Raw genomic sequence first — 19,185 nt, forward strand, 5'->3', positions numbered from 1 at the left:
TTGGATTCTGGGTACCCTTTGGCAGCAGCAACACAGGTGAGGCTGTGTCCTCAACACATCACACCAGGGGGTCATGCACCTGACCTTTACTGCTGAGGTTGACCTTTATCACCTGAGTAAAGTGGTGTCCTGGTTTCTTCATTGTAAATTATGGATTTTTTTCCTTTTTAAATTAGAAGTATCTTGTGAGGAGACAATCTGGGGCAATGTAAATATTCTGTTTCTTGTCAGATTTTGAGAGTAAGTAGTACATTTGATCCCCAAGGGAACATTCCATGCAAGAATGGGCATGATGAAGGACAGAAATGGTAAGGACCTAACAAGCAGAAGAGATTAAGAAGAGGTGGCAGGATTACACAAGAACTATACTATTAAGTTCTCTAAGACCTTAAGAAATATTAAGGTTCTTAAGAACTATTAACTATTGTACTATTAAGACCTGTAAGAAAAGGTTTTATTGATCTGGATAACTACAATGGTGTGGTCACTTAACCTAGAGCTAGACATCCTGGAGTGTAAAGTCAAGTGGGTCTTAGGAAGCATTTCTATGAACAAAGTTAGTGGAGGTGATGGAATTCCAGCTGAGCTATTTCAAATCCTAAAAGATGATGCTGTGAAAGTGCTACACTCAATATGCCAGCAAACTTTGAAAACTCAGCAGTGGCCACAGGACTGGAAAAGCTCAGTTTTCATTCTAATCCCAAAGAAAGGCAATGCCAAAGAATGCTCAAACTACTGCACAGTTGCACACATCTCACTCACTAGCAAAATAATGCTCAAAATTCTCCAAGCCAGGCTTCAACAGTATGTGAACCAAGGACTTTCAGATGTTCAAGCTGGATTTAGAAAAGACAGAGGAACCATATGATCAAATTGCCAACATATGATCACAGAAAAAGCAAAGGAATTTCAGAAAAACATCTGCTTCATTGACTACACTAAAACCTTTGACTGTGTGGATCACAACAAGCTGGAAAATTCTTTAAAAGATGGGAATACCAGATCCCCTTACCTGTCTCCTGAGAAATCTGTGTGCAGATCAAGAAGCAACAGTTAGAACCTTATATGGAACAACTGACTGGTTCAAAATTGGGAAGGGAGTTCATTAAAGTTGTATATTGTCACCTTGCTTATTTAAACTTATATGCAGAGTACATAATGTGATAAGGAGGGCTGAATGAGTCACAAGCTGGAATCAAGATTTCCAGGACAAAGAACCTCAGATATGTAGGTGATACCACTCTTAACAGCAGAAAGTGAAGAGGAACTAAAGAGCCTCTTGATGAGGATGAAAGAGGACAGTGAGAAAGCTGGCTTGAAACTCAACTTTAAAAAAACTAAGATCATGGCATCTGGTCCCATCACTTCATGGCAAACAGATGGGGAAAAGGTGGAAACAGTGACAGATTTTATTTTCCTGGGCTCCAAAATAACTTCTAGCAGTACGGTGACTGCAGCCATGAAATTGAAAGATGCTTGCTTCTTGGAAGAAAAGCTATGACAAACCTAGACAAAATATTAAAAGGCAGAGACATCACTTAGCTGACAAAAGTCCATATAGTCAAAGCTATGGTTTTTCCAGTAATCAAACATGGATGTAAGAGCTGGACCATAAAGAAGGCTGAGCACCAAAGAATTAATGCATTCGAACTGTGGTGCTAGAGAAGACTCTTGAGAGCCCCTGGGACTGTAAGGAGATCAAACTAGTCAATCCGAAAGGACATCAGTCCTGAATATTCATTGGAAGGACTGATGATGCTGAAGGTCCAATACTTTGGCCACCTGATGCAAAGAGCCGACTCAATGGAAAAGTCCCTGATGCTGGGAAAGATTGAGGGCAGGAAGGAGACAGGTGTGACAGAAAATGAGATGATTAGATAGCATCACTGACTCAATGGACATGAATTTGAGCAAGCTCCGAGAGATAGTGGAGGACAGAGGAGCCTGGCGTGCATCAATGGGGTAGCAAAGAATCGGACAGGACTTAGTGACTGATAACAACAACCCTTAAATAATCAGCATTGATCATTTTAAAATCACACACACAAAAAATAAATAAAACAAATCACATTACTCCAATCTGGCAATGCCACACAATTTCACAGTACATATCCTGTTCTTAAAACCTTTCCAAGTTTGCCTATTCTAAATTAAAACAGAAACTCCTTGTCATTCTTAAGTAAAACACTTCAGGATCTGGCTCCGGCTATCTCTGGGACCTCAGGGACACAACACTAACACAGCACTTTCAGTCATACTGGATTTCCTCTGGTGGCCAAATAAGCACATTAGTAAGGCCTGCGACAGATAGCAGGGCTTCCCGCCCAGAGGCCCACACCCTAGGCCCCAGGCCCTCCACTCTCAGCAACCAGCCTCTGCCTGGGCTCCCTCCAGGCTTCACAGGACCTCTGCTCCATGATCTGAGCTGGACCCTCCTCTGAGAGGGCCCCTCCCTCACTGCCCGCCCTAAAGAGCAGGGCCAACTCTGTTGCTCTTCTGTTGCCCAGTTTGCTATTCAGTACTTATCATGATGGGAAAGTATCTCATGTATGTATTGCTTAAGTCTGCTGTTTGTCTACTTCCATTAGCACATAAGCTCCATGAAGGCAGGGACTTTTTCCAAGGCAACTATAAATTTTCCACGTAAAAAGAGCAATTTATAAAACCTCATGGGCCTCATGATCATTGTAGCATCATTCACAACAGCCAACACGTGGAAATGACCTATGTGTCCATTGGTGGATGAGTGTATAAACAAGATGTGAAATGCTATATAAATATGTATATATGTAATTATACATACACCTATGTACATATACACACAATGGAATATTATTCATCCATAAAAAAGGAAATCATGCCCTTTGTGACAACATGAATGGACTAGAGGGCATTATGCCAAGGGAAATAAGTCAGACAGAGACAAAAATACTGTATGATCTCATATGTGAAGTCTAAAACAAAACTTAAAACCTCGGGGGTTTTTATCCTTTAACTCTTTCACTGCCCTCTGTCTACTGTTGCAAATGGAAAGTTGGATTTAAGATCTGATTCTACATTTTTCAAGCTTCCCTGATGGCTCAGATGGTAAACAATGTGCTCACGATGCAGGAGACCTGGGTTCGATCCCTGGGTAGGGAAGATCTCCTAGAGAAGGGAATGGCAACCCACTCTAGTATGTTTGCCTGGAGAATTCCATGGACGGAGGAGCCTAGAAGGCTACCGTCCAGGTGGTCACAAAGAGCTGAGCAAATAACACTTTCACTGTTTTCTGTTTCCTGAGGCTTTATCAGGCTCTGCAGAGACCCAGCAATGGATTCCATGTTTTATTTAACAAACACACCCGGAGGCCAGGAGGAGCCAAGATGGCGGAGGAGTAGGATGGGGAGACCACTTTCTCTCCTACAAATTCATCAAAAGAATAACTGAACGCAGAGCAAACTTCGCAAAACAACTTCTGATCGCTAGCTGAGGTCATCAGGCGCCCAGAAAAGCAGCCCATTGTCTTCGAAAGGAGGTAGGACAAAATATAAAAGATAAAAAGTGAGACAAAAGAGCTAAGGACGGAGATCCGTCCCGGGAAGGGAGTCTTAGGCGGCATTGCTTGGGGTAGGGTCCGGGCCTGAGTGCCCTGAGGACAATCGGAGGGAGCTTCTGTGAGTTGCCAACTTGAACTGTACAGGGAGACCAAAAGAGGGAGAGTAAATTAACCTGCCCGAACACACTGCCGGCCGCTCGCAGAACAAAGAGACCGAGAAAGTCCAGAGAAGAACTCGCAGGCTGCGGACCGGCCCAGCCCCGCCGGAGGCAGGAGGCAGGGGGGAGGGGAAGGTCGCGGCGAGACAGGGCGCAGGCACCCGACCGGCGCGGGCGGGCACTGGGGCTGGGGACGCAGAGGGCAGAAGGCGCAGGCACCCGACTGGCGCCAGCGGAAACTGAGACTGGGTGCGTGGAAGGGAGTGGGCGCGCCACACCTGGGGAGAGGGCGCCCACCAAGCCCCTGGCTGCCTGGACCGCTCTGACGGGGAAGGCACTGAGAGCAGGCGCAGCTTTTCGTTCCGCGCTTTTGTGGAACATCCGAGGGCTGGAACCTTGTGCAGCGCGGGGCGTGCTCCACATAGAACAGCCAGGAGCCTGAGTAGCGCAGACGGAGAAAGCAGCGTCAGCCCCTCCGGCAGCACCAGCCCGTCCCCGCGACGCCAGCCCCTCCCTGCAGCGCAAGCCCTCCCCTCAGAGAGACGGAACTAGCTACCTGAATAAGAGTCCACCTCCGCCCGCCTGTGTCAGGGTGGAAATGAGGCTCTGAAGAGACCGGCAAACAGAAGCCAAATAAACAAAGGGAACCGCTTCAGAAGGGACTGGTGCAACAGATTAAAATCCCTCTAGAAAACACTGACTACACCGGAAGGGGCCTGTAGATATCGAGAAGCGTAAGCTGGAACGAGGAGCTATCTGAAACTGAGCCGAACCCACACTGACCGCAACAGCTCCAGAGAAACTCCTAGATATAATTTTGCTTTTTTCTCTCTTTTTTTTTTTCTTTCTTTTTTTATTTTTTATTTTTTCTCTTTTATTTTCCTTTAAAATCCCCTAATACTCCCCCATTACTCCTTAACTTTCATTTCCATAGATTTTTACGATTTTTTTAATTAAGGAAAAAAAAATTTTTTTTCTTTCTTTTTTTTTTCTTTTTTCTCCTTTTTTTTTGTTCCTTTTTCTTTTCTATTTTCTATTTTTCTTTTTCTCTTATTTCTTTTAAAGTCCTCTAGTACTCCTCTACTACTCCTTAATTTTCATTTTCAATACACTATAACCTTACCAAAAAAAAAGAAGAGAAGCCCTATTTTTAAACCGAAGATTATTCTCTCCCAATCTTGACTCTCTGTTTTCTACCTCAGAACACCTCTATTTCCTCCTTTCCCCTTCTCTTCCCAATCCAATTCTGTGAATCTTTGTAGGTGACTGGGCTACGGAGAACACTCTGGGAACAGACAGCTGCGTCGATCTGTCTCTCTCCTCTTGAGTCCCCCTTTTTCTCCTCCTGCTCATCTCTATCTCCCTCCTCCCTCTCCTCTTCTTCATGTAACTCTGTGAACTTCTCTGGGTGTCCGTAACAGGGGAGAATTTTTAGCCATTAACTTAGAAGTTTTCTTATCAGGGCTGTATAGTTGGAGAAGTCCTGAGACTACAGGAAGAATAAAACTGAAATCCAGAGGCAGGAGACTTAAGCCCAAAACCTGAGAACACCAGAAAACTCCTGACTACATGGAACTTTAAGTAATAAGTGACTGTCCAAAAGCCTTCATACCTACACTGAAACCAACCACCACCCAAGAGCCAATAAGTTTTAGAGCAAGACATACCACGCAAATTCTCCAGCAACACAGGAACATAGCCCTGAACATCAACATACAGGCTGCCCAAGGTCACACCTAACACATAGACCCATCTCAAAACTCATTACTGGGCACTCCATTGCTCTCCAAAAGAAGAAATCAAGTTCCACGCACCAGAACACTGACGCAAGCTTCCCTAACCAGGAAACCTTGACAAGCCAATCATCTAACCCCACCCACTGGGTTAATCCTCCACAATAAAAAGGAACCACAGACCTCGAGAATACAGAAAGCCCACTCCAGATACAGCAATCTAAACAAGATGAAAAGGCAAAGAAATACCCAACAGGTAAAGGAACATGAAAAATGCCCACCAAGTCAAACAAAAGAGGAGGAGATAGGGAATCTACCTGAAAAAGAATGTAGAATAATGATAATAAAAATGATCCAAAATCTTGAAGACAAAATGGAGTTACAGATAAATAGCCTGGAAACAAAGATTGAAAAGATACAAGAAATGTTTAATAAAGACCTAGAAGAAATAAAAAAGAGTCAGTTAAAAATGAATAATGCAATGAATGAGATCAAAAACACTTTGGAGGGAACCAAGAGTAGAATAACGGAGGCAGAAGATAGGATAAGTGAGGTAGAAGATAAAATGGTGGAAATAAATGAAGCAGAGAGGAAAAAAGAAAAAAGGATCAAAAGAAATGAGGACAACCTCCGGGACCTCTGGGACACTGTGAAACGCCCCAACATTCGAATCATAGGAGTTCCAGAAGAAGAAGACAAAAAGAAAGGCCATGAGAAAATACTCGAGGAGATAATAGCTGAAAACTTCCCTGAAATGGGGAAGGAAATAGCCACCCAAGTCCAAGAAACCCAGAGAGTCCCAAAAAGGATAAACCCAAGGCGAAACACCCCAAGACACATATTAATCAAATTAACAAAGATCAAACACAAAGAACAAATATTAAAAGCAACAAGGGAAAAACAACAAATAACACACAAAGGGATTCCCATAAGGATAACAGCTGATCTATCAATAGAAACCCTCCAGGCCAGAAGGGAATGGCAGGACGTACTGAAAGTAATGAAAGAGAATAACCTACAACCTAGATTACTGTACCCAGCAAGGATCTCATTCAGATATGAAGGAGAATTCAAAAGCTTTACAGATAAGCAAAAGCTGAGAGAATTCAGCACCACCAAACCAGCTCTTCAACAAATGCTAAAGGATCTTCTCTAGACAGGAAATGCAGAAAGGTTGTATAAACGTGAACCCAAAACAACAAAGTAAATGGCAACGGGACCACACCTATCAATAATTACCCTAAATGTAAATGGGTTGAATGCCCCAACCAAAAGACAAAGATTGGCTGAATGGATACAAAAGCAAGACCCCTATATATGCTGTCTACAAGAGACCCACCTCAAAACAAGAGACACATACAGACTAAAAGTGAAGGGCTGGAAAAAAATATTTCATGCAAATGGAGACCAAAAGAAAGCAGGAGTCGCAATACTCATATCAGATAAAATAGACTTTCAAATAAAGGATGTGAAAAGAGACAAAGAAGGACACTACATAATGATCAAAGGATCAATCAAAGAAGAAGATATAACAATTATAAATATATATGCACCCAACATAGGAGCACCACAATATGTGCGGCAAACACTAACGAGTATGAAAGAGGAAATTAATAGTAACACAATAATAGTGGGAGACTTTAATACCCCACTCACAACTATGGATAGATCAACTAAACAGAAAATTAACAAGGAAACACAAACCTTAAATGACACAATGGACCAGCTAAACCTAATTGATATCTATAGGACATTTCACCCCAAAACAATCAACTTCACCTTTTTCTCAAGTGCACACGGAACCTTCTCCAGAATAGATCACATCCTGGGCCATAAATCTGGTCTTGGAAAATTCAAAAAAATTGAAATCATTCCAGTCATCTTTTCTGACCACAGTGCAGTAAGATTAGATCTCAATTACAGGAAAAAAAAATTGTTAAAACTTCAAACATATGGAGGCTAAATAACACGCTTCTGAATAACCAACAAATCATAGAAGAAATCAAAATATGTATAGAAATGAATGAAAATGAAAACACAACAACCCAAAACCTATGGGACACTGTAAGAGCAGTGCTAAGTGGAAGGTTCATAGCATTACAGGCTTACATCAAGAAACAAGAAAAAAAACCAAATAAATAACCTAACTCTACACCTAAAGCAATTAGAGAAGGAAGAAATGAAGAACCCCAGGGTTAGCAGAAGGAAAGAAATCTTAAAAATCAGGGCAGAAATAAATGCAAAAGAAACTAAAGAGACCATAGCAAAAATCAACAAAGCTAAAAGCTGGTTTTTTGAAAAAATAAACAAAATTGACAAACCATTAGCAAGACTCATTAAGAAACAGAGAAGAACCAAATTAACAAAATTAGAAATGAAAATGGAGAGATCACCACAGACAACACTGAAATACAAAGGATCATAAGAGACTACTACCAGCAGCTCTATGCCAATAAAATGGACAACTTGGATGAAATGGACAAATTCTTAGAAAAGTATAACTTTCCAAAACTGAACCAGGAAGAAATAGAAGATCTTAACAGACCCATCACAAGCAAGGAAATCGAAACTGTAATCAAAAATCTTCCAGCAAACAAAAGCCCAGGACCAGATGGCTTCACAGCTGAATTCTACCAAAAATTTAGAGAAGAGCTAACACCTATCTTACTCAAACTCTTCCAGAAAATTGCAGATGAAGGTAAGCTTCCAAACTCATTCTATGAGGCCACCATCACCCTAATTCCAAAACCAGACAAAGATGCCACAAAAAAAGAAAACTACAGGCCAATATCACTGATGAACATAGATGCAAAAATCCTTAACAAAATTCTAGCAAACAGAATCCAACAACATATTAAAAAAATCATACACCATGACCAAGTGGGCTTTATCCCAGGAATGCAAGGATTCTTTAATATCTGCAAATCAATCAATGTAATACACCACATTAACAAATTGAAAGATAAAAACCATATGATTATCTCAATAGATGCAGAGAAAGCCTTTGACAAAATTCAACACTCATTTATGATTAGAATTCTCCAAAAAGCAGGAATAGAAGGAACATACCTCAACATAATAAAAGCTATATATGACAAACCCACAGCAAGCATCACCCTCAATGGTGAAAAATTGAAGGCATTTCCCCTGAAATCAGGAACAAGACAAGGGTGCCCACTCTCACCACTACTATTCAACATAGTGTTGGAAGTTCTGGCCACAGCAATGAGAGCAGAAAAAGAAGTAAAAGGAATCCAGATAAGAAAAGAAGAAGTGAAACTCTCACTGTTTGCAGATGACATGATCCTCTACATAGAAAACTCTAAAGACTGTACCAGAAAATTACTAGAGCTAATCAATGAATATAGTAAAGTTGCAGGATATAAAATTAACACACAGAAATCCCTTGCATTCCTATATACTAACAATGAAAAAACAGAAAGAGAAATTAAGGAAACAATACCATTCACCATTGCAACAAAAAGAATAAAATACTTAGGAGTATATCTACCTAAGGAAACAAAAGACCTATACATAGAAAACTATAAAACACTGATGAAAGAAATCAAAGAGGACACAAACAGATGGAGAAACATACCGTGTTCATGGATTGGAAGAATCAATATTGTCAAAATGGCTATTCTACCCAAAGCAGTCTATAGATTCAATGCAATCCCTATCAAGCTACCAACGGTATTTTTCACAGAACTAGACCAAAGAATTTCACAATTTGTATGGAAATACAAAAAACCTCAAATAGCCAAAGTAATCTTGAGAAAGAAGAATGGAACTGGAGGAATCAACCTGCCTGACTTCAGACTCTACTACAAAGCCACAGTCATCAAGACAGTATGGTACTGGCACAGAGACAGAAATATAGATCAATGGAACAGAATAGAAAGCCCAGAGATAAATCCACGAACCTATGGACACCTTATCTTTGACAAAGGAGGCAAGGATATACAATGGAAAAAAGACAACCTCTTTAACAAGTGGTGCTGGGAAAACTGGTCAACCACTTGTAAAAGAATGAAATAGAACACTTTCTAACACCATACACAAAAATAAACTCAAAATGGATTAAAGATCTAAATGTAAGACCAGAAACTATAAAACTCCTAGAGGAGAACATAGGCAAAACACTCTCCGACATAAATCACAGCAAGATCCTCTATGATAACCCACCTCCCAGAATATTGGAAATAAGAGCAAAACTAAACAAATGGGACCTAATGAAACTTAAAAGCTTTTGCACTACAAAGGAAACTATAAATAAGTAAGGTGAAAAGACAGCCCTCAGATTGGGAGAAAATAATAGCAAATGAAGAAACAGACAAAGGATTAATCTCAAAAATATACAAGCAACTCCTGCAGCTCAATTCCAGAAAAATAAATGACCCAATCAAAAAATGGGCCAAAGAACTAAACAGACATTTCTCCAAAGAAGACATACAGATGGCTAACAAACACATGAAAAGTTGCTCAATATCACTCATTATTAGAGAAATGCAAATCAAAACCACAATGAGGTACCATTACACGCCAGTCAGGATGGCTGCTATCCAAAAGTCTACAAGCAATAAATGCTGGAGAGGGTGTGGAGAAAAGGGAACCCTCTTACACTGTTGGTGGGAATGCAAACTAGTACAGCCGCTATGGAAAACAGTGTGGAGATTTCTTAAAAAACTGGAAATAGAACTGCCATATGACCCAGCAATCCCACTTCTGGGCATACACACTGAGGAAACCAGATCTGAAAGAGACACATGCACCCCAATGTTCATCGCAGCACTGTTTATAATAGCCAGGACATGGAAGCAACCTAGATGCCCATCAGCAGATGAATGGATAAGGAAGCTGTGGTATACATACACCGTGGAATATTACTCAGCCATTAAAAAGAATTCATTTGAACCAGTCCTAATGAGATGGATGAAGCTGGAGCCCCTTATACAGAGTGAAGTAAGCCAGAAAGATAAAGAACATTACAGCATACTAACACATATATATGGAATTTAGAAAGATGGTAACGATAACCCTATATGCAAAACAGAAAAAGAGACACAGAAATACAGAACAGACTTTTGAACTCTGTGGGAGAATGTGAGGGTGGGATATTTCAAAAGAACAGCATGTATACTATCTATGGTGAAACAGATCACCAGCCCAGGTGGGATGCATGAGACAAGTGCTCGGGCCTGGTGCACTGGGAAGACCCAGAGGAGTTGGGTGGAGAGGGAGGTGGGAGCGGTGATTGGGATGGGGAAGACGTGTAAATCCATGGCTGATTCATATCAATGTATGACAAAACCCACTGAAATGTTGTGAAGTGATTGGCCTCCAACTAATAAAAATAAAATAAAATAAAATAAAAAATAAAAAAATAAAATGTATTGCTAAAAAAAAACAAAAAACAAAAACACACCCCGTGCGGCCCCTGTGCAGTGTTCTCTCTCAGCAGCCCCGCAGGGCAGTGCTGGTCCCACTTCACAGGCAAGTCTCTGCGGCCCCTGACCTGGAGAGGCTCCTTCCCTCATGAAAGAGAAGCAGCTCATCTGACTGCCTCACCTCTTTGGGGTCTCCCGCATTGGGGGCTGAAATGCAGGGCCGATTTCTGCAAGGGTAGGGGGCTGTCTCCGAGGAATGGACAGCCTTCCGCAGCGTTTACTCCAGAACCGTCTGGGAGTAGCTAGACGCGGGCCCTGCTCTGCCCAGCAGAACTACATCAGTATTTACTGGAAACATCCAATTCAGTGACATTTCCAGCTCATAAAATTAAGAGTCTCCAACTTCCTGTCTGTTCCTCCGAGAGCTGTGCTTCCAGCGTTGCCACTCTGTCTTCAGTGGGATTTCACAGGCAGAGTGTGTGATCTGCTGGCCTGAATCGCTGTGAACCATGAACACACAATCTCACAAAAACGAAAAACAGTCTTCCTTTAGTTGGAAGATTATACTGTAATATTATAGAACATATAGCATCTGTGCTAATGATTTCTATAAGCTATTTGCTGTGATTATTTCAAAAAGGGCTTACAATAAAAGATCCCTGAAACCTATTTCTACTGTATCAGATACACTCTGAATTTTTGCACAACCAGAAGGCCAAACTCAAGTTCAGTGATGTGTATGTTAAATGGATGAAGCGTCTTCCCTCTGAAACTTGAAAAGGGTGGAAGCACTGGGGAATAATGATTCAACTGGCTTCCTGATGCTCCTTAAGATTTTTGGCATCATTACAGCAAAGCCACATTTGACTCAGGAATAAAGTTCAATGACTGTTTCTTACAAGACTCCTGAAAGTTAAAAAAGTATACAGTAAAGGCAAGCAAAGAAGTAAAAATTATGGACAGTCACAGAGAAGAAAGCTTCAGAACCAGGTACAGCCTGTCATTGGTGACTCACTGAGTAACCGTCTCTGCACATTTATAACAATGGCTCCGTGGGACCTTCCGGCGGCTCCGTCTCAGGACATAAACCCTCCCAGTCAGCCCAGCAGCAGTTTAACTCTGGAGTTTGCTGTCAAAATGCAAAATATCTGGAAGGATTTCCATATCAAAACACTGCCAAATGTGAATTTTTGCTCAGAATGAAATTGTAAGTGAGAAGAAAAGATGCCAGGTTGGAGAATTTTCAAGAAACACTCTACTCAGTTCTCAATGTCAGATTTCTGGGCTGTGGATGATCCTACATAAACTCAACTTCTTATGTATAAAGGACAGACAGTTCCATGAGACAGGCTTTGACTGTGGGGTCCAGGTGCTTTCTAAACTATTCACTTTACACCTTAATGATTCTTTAAGAACAAGGTTAGAAAGAAAGTGAAAGTCTGACTCTTTGTGTCCCCATGGACTATACAGTCTATGGAATTCTCCAGCCCAGAATACTGGAGTGGGTAGCCTTTCCCTTCTCCAGGGGATCTTGCCAACCCAGGGATCGAACCCAGGTCTCCCACGTTGCAGGCAGATTATTTACCAGCTGAGCCATAAGGGAAGCCTAAGAATACTGGAGTGGTAGCCTATCCTCTCTCCAGCAGATCTTCCTGACTCAGGAATTGAACTGGGGTCTCCTGCATTGCAGGTGGATTCTTTACCAACTGAGCTATGAGGGAAGATCAGAACAAGGTTAATGTCCTGTCAAACTATTGAGTTGCTTAATTCAGTTCAGTTCAGCTCAGTTGCTTAGTCATGTCCGACTCTTTGCGACCCCATGAACCACAGCATGCCAGGCCTCCCTGTCCATCACCAAATCCCAGAGTCCACCCAAACCCATGTCCATTGAGTCGGTGATGCCATCCAACCATCTCATCTTCCATCGTCCCCTTCTCCTCCTGCCCTCAATCTTTCCCAGCAACAGGGTCTTTTCAAATGAGTCAGCTCTTCCTACAGGTGGCCAAAGTATTGCAGTTTCAGCTTCAACGTCAGTCCTTCCAATGAGCACCCACGACTGATCTCCTTTAGGATGGACTGATTGGATCTCTTTGCAGTTCAAGGGACTCTCAAGAGTCTTCTCCAACACCACAGTTCAAAAGCATCAACTCTTTGGCAATCAGCTTTCCTTACAGTCCAGCTTTCACATTCATACAAGACTACTGGAAAAACCATAGCTTTGACAAGACAAACCTTTGTTGACAAAGTAATGTCTCTGCTTTTTAATATGCTGTCTAGGTTGGTCATAACTTTCCTTCCAAGGAGTAAGTGTCTTTTAATTTCATGGCTGCAATTACCATCTGCAGTGATTGTGGAGCCAGAAAAATAAAGTCAGACACAGTTTCCACTGTTTCCCCATCTATCTGCCATGAAGTGATGGGACCGGATGCCATGATCTTAGTTTTCTGAATGTTGAGCTTTAAGCCAACTTTTTCACTCTCCTCTTTCACTTTCATCAAGAGGCCCTTTAGTTCTTCTTCACTTTCTGCCATAAGGGTTGTATCATCTGCATACCTGAAGTTAATGATATTTCTCCTGGCAATCTTGGTTCCAGCTTGTGCTTCCTCCAGCCCCAGCGTTTCTCAAGATGTACTCTGCATATAAGTTAAATAAGCAAGGTGACAATATACAGCCTTGATGTACTCTTCTTCCTATTTGGAACCAGTCTGTTGTTCCATGTCCAGTTCTAACTGTTGCTTCCTGACCTGCATACAGGTTTCTCAAGACGCAGGTCAGGTGGTCTGGTATTCCCATCTCTTTCAGAATTTTCCACAGTTTATTGTGATCCACACAGTCAATGGCTTTGGCATAGTCAATAAAGCAGAAATAGATGTTTTTCTGGAACTCTCTTGCTTTTTTCGATGATCCAGTGGATGCTGGCAATTTGATTTCTGGTTCCTCTGCCTTTTCTAAAACCAGCTTGAACATCTTGAGGTTCACAGTTCACATATTGCTGAAACTTGGCTTGGAGAATTTTGAGCATTACTTTACTAGCGTGTGAGATGAGTACAATTGTGCGGTAGTTTGAGCATTCTTTGGCATTGCCTTTCTTTGGGATTAGAATGAAAACTGACCTTTTCCAGTCCTGTGGCCACTACTGAGTTTTCCAAATTTGCTGCCATATTGAGTGCAGCACCTTCACAGCATCATCTTTCAGGATTTGAAATAGCTCAAGTGGAATTCCATCACCTCTACTAGCTTTGCTCGTAGTGATGCTTCCTAAGGCCCACCTGACTTCACATTCCAGGATGTCCAGCTCTAGGTAAGTGTGAGTGATTTACACCTTCGTGATTATCTGGGTTGTGAAGATCTTTTTTGTACAGTTCTTCTGTGTATTCTTGCCACCTCTTCTTAATAACTTCTGCTTCTCTTAGGTCCATCCCATTTCTGTCTTTTATTAAGCCCATCTTTGCATGAAATGTTCCCTTAGTATCTCTAATTTTTTGAAGAGATCTCTGGTCTTCCCCATTCTATTGTTTTCCTCTATTTCTTTGCATTGATGGCTGAGGAGGGCTTTCTTGTCTCTTCTTGCTATTCTTTGGAACTCTGCATTCAAATGGGTATATCTTTCCTTTTCTCCTTTGCCTTTCACCTCTCTTCTTTTCACAGCTATTTGTAAGGCCTCCTCAGACAGCCATTTTGCTATTTTGCATTTCTTTTTCTTGAGGATGTTCTTGGTGCCTGTCTCCTGTACAATGTCATGAACCTCCGTCCATAGTTCATCAAGCACTCTGTCTATCAGATCTAGTCCCTTAAATCTATTTCTCACTTCCACTGTATAGTCATAAGGGATTTGATTTAGGTCATACCTGAATGGGCTAGTGGTTTTCCCCACTTTCTTCAATTACAGTCTGAATTTGGCAATAAGGAGTTCATGATCTGAGCCACAGTCAGCTCCTGGTCTTGTTTTTGCTGACTGTATAGAGCTTCTTCATCTTTGGCTGCAAGGGAGGTAATCAATCTGATCTCGGTGTTGACCATCTGTGGTGTCCCATCCACAACTGGGTGTTGTTTTTGCTTTGACTCCATCCCTTCATTCTTTCTGGAGTTATTTTCCCACTGATCTCCAGTAGCAAATTGGGCACCCACTGACCTGAGGAGTTCATTTGTCAGTGTCCTATCTTTTTGCCGTTTCATACTGTTCATGGGGTTCTCAAGGCAAGAATGCTGAAATGGTTTGCCATTCCCTTCTCCAGGGGACCACATTCTGTCAGGCCTCTCCACCATGACTGGTCCATCTTGGGTGGCCCCACATGGCATGGCTCATTTCATTGAGTTACACAAGGCTGTGGTCCGTGTGATCAGATTGGCTAGTTGTCTGTGATTGTGGTTTCAATCTGTCTGCCCTCTTATGCCCTCTCTCAGTGCCTATCATCTTACTTGGGTTTGTTTCTCTAACCTTGGACGTGGGGTATCTCTTCTTGGCTGCTCCAGCAAAGAGCATCTGCTGCTCCTTACGTTGGATGTGGTAGCTTAGTTAGTAGCTGTTATTAAAGAAATTAGACCTTTTTCCACCAAGGAAGGACTAATTCATGTTGTTGATAAGCCTATTTAAATACTAATAATATTTTAGTTTTACATCTTGTGTCCTCTGCTTATTAATAACTAGATATGAAGGTGTGGTAGGTATATCAACTTTTTGTGAAGGCACAGTTGATTTACCATATTATATTAGTTTCAGGTGTATAGCATAGTGATTCACAACTGTTAAGAGGTTACGCTCTACTCATAGTTACTATAAAGTATCTGCTATATTCCTGGGTGGTACAGGGAAACTTTAGCTGGTTTATTTTATACCTAGTAGTTCACGCCTCTTACTCCTCCATTCCCACTATGTGCCCCTCCCTTGCTCCTGTCCCCACTGGTAAGAGTTTTGTTCTCTACATCTGTGAGTCTTGTTTCTTATTATATTCACTAGTTTATTTTTTAGAGTCATTTTAATGATATCATGGAGTATTTGTCTTTCTCTGACTTATTTCACTTAGCATAATACCCTCCAAGTCCATCCATGTTATTGCAAATGGTAAGATTCAATTCTTTTTTTTTTATAGCTGACTAATATCAATCATATATACATACCACATCATCCTTATCCATTCATCTGCTGATGGACACAGGTTGCTTCCATTTCTGGGCTATTAAAAGCAGTGCTGCAATGAATACTGGGGTGCATTTTTTTTCCCAATTACTGTTTTGGTTCCTTTTGGGATACATGCCCAGGAGTGGAATTGCTAGACCAAACAGTAGCTCTGTTTAGCTTTTTGAGGATTTTCCATATTGTTTTCCACAGTGGCTGCATGAGTTTACATTCCTACTACCAGTGCACAAGGGTTCTCTTTTCTCCACATCCGCACCAACACTTGGCATTTGTTATTATTATTATTATTATTTTTTATTTTTTTAATGACAACCATTCTGACAGGTGTGAGGTGGTATCTCATTGTCGTTTTGATTTGCATTTCCCTCATGATTAGAGATACTGAACCTCTTCTCATGTGCCTGTTGGCCATCTGTGTGTCTTCTTTGGAAAAATGTCCCAGATAAACTGAAGATGATGCATCAAGAAGGAGCAAACGAGAATTTTTTTCCACTTTGTCTAGCTCCACTGGCCCTGAGGGGCCGAGCCCTTTGTCCTTGGATTCTGGGTAACACAGTGTACGCAGAGGCAGCAGCTGAGCCGTGCAGGGAGTGAGGCACTCTCCTACCCCACTCCTAAGGACAGGCAGCATCTTCCCAAAGAAACAGCCTCCTGTTGGCAGGACCTGCCATGTGCAGTCCTTCAACAAGGACTTCATTCCTTAGGCTGGCGTGGACTTGTCCAGGTCTCCAACTGTTGTGGGCTGAATGTCCAGTCCCCCTAAAATTCCTGTGTTGAAACCTGATACCTGAGGTGATGGTATTAGTGGGTAGCACTTGGGGGGCCACTGCAGAGCCTTGCGATAGAAGCAGCACTCTTGTAACAGAGGCCCCAGAGACCATGCCATGAGCACACAGTAGGCCTTCTGCAACCCGAGAAAGGGCCCTCACCAGACCCTGTATCTGCTGGTGCCATGACCCTGGACTTCCCAGGCCTCAGAAATGTGAGAAATACATTTCTGTTGCCACCCAGTCTCTCGTATTTAATTTTTTTACAGCAGCCCATGTAGAGAAAACACCAACCTTCCTTCCACTGCCCCCCACTCATCCCTGGATGTGTTATGCTCCCCCACTTGGTGCTTCTACACAAATGCTTTATCTGACCAAGTCCCACCTGTTCTCCAAGATCAGGGCTGTCCCCAGGTCCTCCCGCTGCCCTGCATCCACCTCTCTGGGACCTCTGTTCTGAAGTACAGTGCTTTCTGTACTTACTGTTGTGGGTCTCCTCTTTCCTCCTCAGGGCCCAGCGCAGGTCCTGCGTGCTCTATGGGAGTGGAAGAAATACATAAATACAACTGGAGTGCACTTGTAGTCCCATGAGCTCTCGCTGAAACTCACCATATGGAATATAAGCAAAGCTTCTCAACACACTTAGACATGTTGTCCTGAAGTTGACCAGATGTTGGACATGGGCTTTGCTGATCAAGTGGAAGAGATTTTATATGTACCATACAAGAAAGATTCAGAAGACAATCCCCAAACATTGGTTTCTTTCCTGCAACTTGCCCTTATTGGGTATATAATGTTGCTAAGAAATACATGAAATCTACATATGAACAAGCAGTCCTGATTGGTAAAAAGACACAGAAAACAGCAATAACTGTAGAGCATCTGGCTATCAAGTGCCACTGGACTGAGAGGGCAGCAGTTACTGGGGACGTAAGCCGAGTGTACAGTGGTTATCAAGGGCGCACTATCACATTTTGTGAAACGAAGGAAGAAGCCCAAGAGTTGTCACAGAATGTGGCCATAAAGCAGGATGCCCAGTCTTTACACAGAGACATTCCATAGAAGGAAGGGGAAATCACCTGAAAGGTGAAACCTGAAAGGTTTTAGAAATGGTGATGTTGGAGTTCTAGTTGCAATCAATGTTGCTGCACATAGGTTAGACATCCCCAAGGTTGATCTGGTTTTTCAAAGTTCCCCACCAAAGGATGTGGAATTCTACATTCACCATTCTGGGCAAACAGGTAGAGCTGGAAAGACTGGGGTTTGCACCTGCTTTTATCAGCACAAGCAAGAATACCAGTTAGCCCAAGTGGAGCAAAAAGTGGGAATTAAATTTAAGCAAATAGGTATTCCTTCTGCAGCAAAGATAATAAAAGCTTCTATCGAAGGTGCCCCATCAGGCTCTTGGACTCTGTGACTCCCACTGCGATTGGTCACTTCAAGCAGCTGAGAAGCTGATTGAGGAGAATGGAGCTGTGGAAACCTTGGCAGCAGCCCTGGCCCAATTCTCCAGTGCCATGTCAGTAGATCAGCACTCCTTGATCAACTCAAATGTGGACTTTGTAACCATGATCTGCGATGCTCAATTCAAATGCCAAACATTCGTTATGTTTGGAAACAACTTAAAGAGAAATTGGGTGAGGATACTGATTCCAAAGTGAAGAGAATGGTCTTTCTCAAAGGAAAGCAGGATGTTTGCTTTGATATCCCTACTGCATCAGTAACAGGACAGGAAAAGTGGTATGATTCACAGTGATGGAAGCTTTCTGTGGCCACAGAGCAACCAGAGCTAGAAGGACCACGGGAGTGATATCACAACATCCGAGCACAGCGGGAAGGTGATTGAGGCTTCAGGGGACAGCGTGAGGGCAACCAAGGTATCACGGAACAGTAGGATAGAAGTAGAAGCTTCAGAGGACAGCAATCAGGAGGTGGCAACAAAAGTAACAGATTCCAAAATAAAGGCCAGAAGCGGAGTTTTAATAAAGCATTTGGACAGAAATTTGAAGTAAAGGATTTATTTGGCAAAAACAACTATGTTTAGCAACATGGGACTGAACATTGTTTTTCATACAAAGTTAAAAGCAGATTGTATTTCCTTCCTAACCACTTGTCCAGAGTTCATCTCTTCGAGAGAGGTAAGCTTCATCTAAATTATTTCATCTGATTGATGACTGTCAGTTATAACTTTATTGCTACTTCTATCTCGGGTATTCCCCTGGAAAATGTGTATAGATTCATTACATATTCTAATGTATTGTCTATAGATTATAAGATAAAGTCAAGCGTGTATCTGCTGACACTTTTTAAGTTGATCTTTTATACTTAGAAATGTCTCTTAGTAGGCTTCCTGGTGGCTCAGATGGTAAAGAATCTGCCTGCAATGCAGACCTGTGTGTTGACCCTTGGGTTGGGAAGATCCCCTGGAGAAAGAAATAGCAACCCAATTCAGTATTCTTACCTGC

General features: G+C 42.1%; 1 pseudogene; it reads left to right on the forward strand.

Moving 5' to 3' along the window:
* The first annotated feature begins 15,688 nt into the window (after positions 1-15,688).
* On the forward strand, positions 15,689-18,530 carry LOC133042189 (nucleolar RNA helicase 2-like; annotated as a pseudogene).
* The last annotated feature ends 655 nt before the right edge of the window (positions 18,531-19,185 follow it).

The sequence above is a fragment of the Dama dama genome, chromosome 21, assembly GCF_033118175.1.
Source record: "Dama dama isolate Ldn47 chromosome 21, ASM3311817v1, whole genome shotgun sequence".
NCBI classification, from domain to species: Eukaryota; Metazoa; Chordata; class Mammalia; order Artiodactyla; family Cervidae; genus Dama; species Dama dama.